The sequence below is a fragment of the Cupressus sempervirens genome, chromosome 2, assembly GCF_028749045.1.
Source record: "Cupressus sempervirens isolate cs-2001-9-10 chromosome 2, ASM2874904v1, whole genome shotgun sequence".
Taxonomy (NCBI): Eukaryota; Viridiplantae; Streptophyta; class Pinopsida; order Cupressales; family Cupressaceae; genus Cupressus; species Cupressus sempervirens.
The window spans coordinates 257,173,156-257,179,419 of NC_143119.1; the positions used below are offsets into that span (position 1 = coordinate 257,173,156).

A 6,264-nucleotide genomic window follows, 5' to 3' on the forward strand; every position below is an offset into this window, starting at 1 on the left:
ATCTGTATAATTAGGTGAAATTGAACCAAGCGTAGCTCGTTTATGTGATTGCACTCTTTTTGCAATGGATTCTTTAAAAAGGTATGGATTACAAAAGTATACGATGAGAAGCATCCAAGGCTATAAACAAGTTCCACTCTGTCTGCGCCACAATAAGATATTCAAAGCATTTTGCAACTCTTCAATAATACATGGGGGATAACACCTACCTTAAATAACAAATCTTTGCATTATTTGATGTAGAGTGTTCAAACTTGTGGTTGGGATCATCAAGTGTTAACCACCCATTTTAATGGATGAAATATTTCTTACTCAGCGGCCCCGCCCTAACGAAACTGCTGTTGCAGAAACACTAAAAAAAACGATGAAGTCACATGTTGGGTCTCCTTCGAAATTATAAGTTGTTTCGAATTATGGTTAATTTTTAACATCAGCTGTGGCTGTAGTTTAGTGGTGAGAATTCCACGTTGTGGCCGTGGAGACCTGGGCTCGAATCCCAGCAGCCACAAATCACAGAGTTTGTAAAGGTTCACATTTTCCACATCTATTTTCTATTGCCCGCTCTTAACAGCATCAGCATGTTAACCACATTTATTTTATCGGACTCTTCAAAAATAAACTATAATTCAAAGATACTCTTTTATCTTGCACATTTTGCCATTGCATCATAATGATATATTAGATCTATATTTTTCATTTTCCATATCTATTTTCTATTGCCCGCTCTTAACAGCATCAGCATGTTAACCACATTTATTTTATCGGACTCTTCAAACATAAACTATAATTCAAAGATACCCTTTTATCTTGCACATTTTGCCATTGCATCATAATGATATATTAGATCTATATTTTTCACCCTCAAATTTATGGTGGAAAGATATATAATATATATAAGTATTTTAGGGGAGAGGATATAGTTGAACATTCTAATATGAGACTTCTTAAAATCTTATGTGGAAATCTGAATTTTAAGAAAAGCTTATTCCAGAAGTTCCATTACAAAAGTTTAATGTCACAGTATGTTTGATGATGCCACATCATTATGTTTTTTTCCAAGATCTCTGAAAAACTTTCTTGTACTCTAAACTATATTTTATTGGTGCATTTATGTAACATCACATTATTTTTTGCCTTTTAGATCTAATAAATACATTTCATTTCAGTATGAATAGTCATTATCAGCAATAACAAGATTTAACTATTAGTTTAATATTATTATTAAAAATATTGATTATGACAAATTACCAAATGTACTCTACCCTGTTTAAAAGTGGACATGATGGTATTATGCCTCTTAGTCTTGTAAATTTCAACTTCCTACCTTTGAAATAAGAAATGCTTAATAAATTATATATAGAACATATAAATAAGGTAAATTTCTAATTCTAATTCAAAGGAGGCAAAGATTTGGTTCAAAGAAACAAAAAGAATAAAGAGTTATGAGAAAGTTTATTTTATTTCATATTCTTATTAGTAAAAATGACCTTTTACTATTGAATTGTATGATGTTTAAGAATTCATATTTATTGTGTTAAATTAGGATGAAGTTGGTCATCCATTTGCTATATCTATATTTTTAAATCATCATTGCATGTGGTCCCATCTTTATGCCATATTCATGTCTATATTGCCACAATCTCATCCTTTATGTCTATATACTAGAACTTTCCATAGCAATATGGACCAAAGATCTAATTATATTGTTTCTTGCCTTTGTCAAAGACAATTGACTAATACCAACATCAGGTACTAATGTGGACTATGGATTATGTACATGTCATGTTTTTTTAGAAAGTTTAGATGCAAATAGATATATAAATATTCAACCATAGGGCCATGAACTTTGTTAACATTAACTACTATTAATTATATGTATATGCACACACACACACACACACACACACACACACACACACACATGCATACATATACATATACATACACACATCTCTATGTACATGCATATATCACAAATGTGTATATATACATACATGTGTATGTACATAGTGTACACATGTACATATATACATGCATATATATGTGTGTGCATTATATATGTGCATGTAGATATGCACATCATAGGTATGTGCAGGATCATAGGGGTCCAAAAGTTGGCAATGTGAAAAAACACTTTTAGATTGTCCAAAAGTACTTCAAAACCCGCTTTGACTTTTTTCTCCAAGACTGAATTACCATATTGAAGTTAATCTATCATGACCATATTAGATACTTGATATATCGAGTACCTGATACCTACTATATTGGGTACCTGATACTTGTGGTAATATATACAACCAAAGTGCTATTATTTTACTAGTTTTAACAATGAAAAATGGCATTTAGTTGGCTTGTGATTTTGGGTATAGGAAATTGTTTTGGGTATCAAATATAGTTTTCATCAAACATCTCAAAGTAAGTTGGATTCTTAATGATTTGTGTAGTATTTATGCTTTTTTTATCACTGTTAGGTTTTTTTTAAAAAGAGGGTTTATTTGGTTTTTCATTGAATAAATTTGTAATTTGAATTGTATTTCCAATCTAAATAGGCATGGATGACAAAAATGATCCTCAACACCCCTCTCTTCATGAAATAATGAGCCCCAAAAAGAGCCACAATCACCTCCACACAAACCACAACCATGCCTAAATGATCCAGTATCCCCTCGAAACCCTTCTCATTTGGAGGATTTGATTCAATTGAATCTAAATGAATTATGGGGATGTAAAGCCACATATCAAACAATTCCTATATTGTCTCCCATGCTATCCACTTAAAATTCCATTGTATAAAACATTGAGACACTTACCAAGTAGTATAATATCACTCTTCATGGGTGCAATGAGATACATGTGCAGTTTGATGATGGCCTCAATTATGACAAGGTTGTAGCATTTAACAAATTAGTAAAGATGAGTTTAGCAACCTATTTGTGAACCTCAAAATTAGTATCAAAGTCAAAAGCACATAACCAAATTTGTCAATAAAATTGTACATAAATGAGACAATGGGTGCCAACTTTTGGGATCACTAGTGCACAATTTTTGACAAATCACAACACAAAAATTTGGAGGTATTTTTTTATGAAAATTGTTGTTGAGTTTGTGCTTGGGAAAAAAGTGAACTATTGGAGCATGACACCCAACTGGGGAGTAGGATTATGAGCTCCCTAAGATAGACTGTTTGCACAGAGGAAGAAAGCGGTCACCTATGTCTCCCCAACTCATATGTCCCTCCTCCTCTAGTACAACATCCCAATGTGATTACAGAGCATACCTCAAAAGCTATTAGAGCCATTCACTCATTGAGTTCTTTATTATTTTCTCATAGTAGGTTAGTTTTGCCTCCTTGCGTTGATAATGTTGAAATAAGTTCATCGGTTAACAACTCAAATGTTTACATGCCCCACACTTGTGTTACACGCAGGAATTTATGCCTAGGTCCCTGAACTGGTTTTGGTGCATATCAATATGTATTTGGGGAGGAGGATACAACAAACTTGGGTACAAATGTTGGAGCATCTAATGTGAGAGGTGAGGAGGGGTAAGCTGGTCCATGGTCTCCTCATGTCATGGGGAGTCTATATGTTTTATTTTTCACATCATAGTTAATTTTTTATTAAAAAATTATTATAGCAATTTTAACAAGTGTGCACTAGCATGTACATATTCATGTGATTTAAATGTTCAACTGATGACTAAGAAGGAGATGAGATAGGTGGACATGTCCACACTCATGGTCATTTTGTTTGGCCTTGAGACCTCCATGATATAAATTGTTTTACATAATTTTATTACTTTCTTCATTTATAATAAATTCTATATGGTTTCTCATCTTATTTGTGTCTTACAGGTTTCACCTATCATTGGAGGTGAGGGGGTTGAGGCACCTCACATTGACAAGGGGAAGATAATGAGGTGTTTTAAAGAGATTAAATGTAGATGCATACTTTTATCTTCTGTGTACTAACAAAATGTTATTACATTCTTTATTGTCCAGGGTGTGACCACTAATAATGACTCTAAGTGGATTCGATAGCTTAGGCCCTAAGGAATTTCTATTCTTAGAGAGATCCCTATTATATTTATATTTATCATTTATTTGTTATTGTTCATTTTTCATAAAATTATACAAAATTGATTGTCATGATTGTAACAACTATGCTTTTGACTCTTGTAGGAGAAACCTTCTACAATGGATGTATAACCTCAAAGTTTTTAATCTTTTTTGACGCAACTGACACTTCAAGAGGACATGTCACCATAGGTAATTTTTCATTTGAATTCCTAATTACGTTATATACTTATCATTCTATCAATAATAACTTTATAGGATAAGTTGTAGATGAATCTCACATCCTTACAAACATATATAGGTCAAAGTTGATGATGTTCATTCATTATTGAGCACATATGCGGGGACTCTTGATCGACCGAGGACATTGAGAGACATATGTACGAGAGTTCCAAATTGCATTTTTTAATTAAATAATTGATTAATGTGTATTTGAGTAAATTTATGTTTGGCATGCACAAAATGAATAAATTAACTAGTCTAACTTGGGGTTTGGCTTCTTCATGTATGATGTATCAGACCCAAAGAGCATATCAAAGAGGTTGTATTTTGATGATCCACTAGTAGCATAGGATGTTGTAGTAGTTTTGAGATTCCTCATGGTACTTTTTGAGATGTCATACATGTTGCATTGTATCTAGAAACTTTGATATTGTAGATATATTTTGGTGACATGTGCCACATTTTGTAATTTTGTTCAAGATGACATATGTGCCATATTTGTATATGGATGCATTTTTTATAGACAATTGCATATATATGACATATCTATAACATATTATTTTTCATATATTATAATTGTTTCTCATTTGTGGGCATATGTATATTATTCATGTGTATAATTTAATGTATATTTAATATTTTCATTTCAATTAATTTAATTTGTTCATTATACGATGGGAAAAAAAATTAGATTTGGAAAGCTACCAGGGGGATCACTTGGATGACTTAAAGAAAATAAAAATCACAAGGACCTAAAAGTTCTAAAATCAATGTAACTTGGGCCATTAGTATCTGACAAATATAAATGGAGTCATGAAAGGTCTATGTATGCAATGTTGGCATAATGAGGCAAATGACCTTGCAAGGTTCAGTATGTAATAGGATTAGGGTTTGTGATCTTTGAAAGGTTTAGAGGGAATACAAATATATAATATGATCACTCTTGGTCATGCAAGGATGTAACAAATTTCATTATTATGTAATGGGCGAAATAGTGTTTAGTTGCCAATAAGGCCTATAAGGGCTAGGGCATAATTTAGTAGTGATTCAAGTATTTTGAAAGAACATGAAATAAGGCCATTGAAAAGTCTTGGTAAATTATAATTGTGAAGAGGATCATATGTGTTAAGGTTGTTAACTTGACAACATTATATATTTTAGTTAGTCATTAGTCAGTAGTTAATAGGAAGTTAAGAGAGCACAACCAATTTTTAGGAAGTTAGGTAGTAGTTGGTCTATATTTGAACTATGAAAAGGTTTATGAAAAATGTAAAATCTTGATAATTAGCACATAGAATCAACATAATTTTTTTTGGATCAATACTTGAGTCATATTTCAGGAAAGAGGCCTTAGTGCACCTTGGGTAAACTTTGGTGTAGGATGGGTGCATACGTTCTATCAACTCAGTCACCAAAATGAGATTGTTAGTAGGGTTCACCCACCAAATAGAATTCATAGAGAAAAAAAATTGATGCCATGACACATGGTTTGAAAGATATGCATCAGTACACTAACCAACTAACCTTCACTACATATTTTGATATCAAGCAAGATTGTTGTGCCAAATGCAAATGAATTTGAAACTCCCAAAACTAAGAAAGGTAATTGTAGACCTCAACAATATGATCTCACAACATTTGACAATTTTTTGATACCCCTCACAAGCTTTGAGTTATGGTTCTTTGAAGATCATTTCCTAATATTGCTTAGGGCACCTTGGGTATACTTTAGTGCAAGGTGGGCATGAACATTCTAATGACTTAGTGGCTGAAATGAGATTGTTACTAGGGCTCACCCACCCACTTGGAGATAATAGAGTAGACAAATTGATTACATGACACATAGTTTGAAAGATATGCATTGTGACACCATACAACTGATCTTCACCCCAAGTTATGGCATCAAAGAAGATTGTTGTGGAAAATGAAAATGAATTAGAATCTCCCAGAACTGGGAGAGGTTATTA

At 32.5% G+C, this 6,264-nt stretch overlaps 1 non-coding gene across 1 annotated transcript; it reads left to right on the forward strand.

The window, feature by feature from the left end:
* Nucleotides 1-436: 436 nt before the first annotated feature.
* On the forward strand, nt 437-508 carry TRNAH-GUG (transfer RNA histidin (anticodon GUG)). The gene has a single exon. It is a non-coding gene; the product is annotated as a tRNA-His (tRNA).
* The last annotated feature ends 5,756 nt before the right edge of the window (nt 509-6,264 follow it).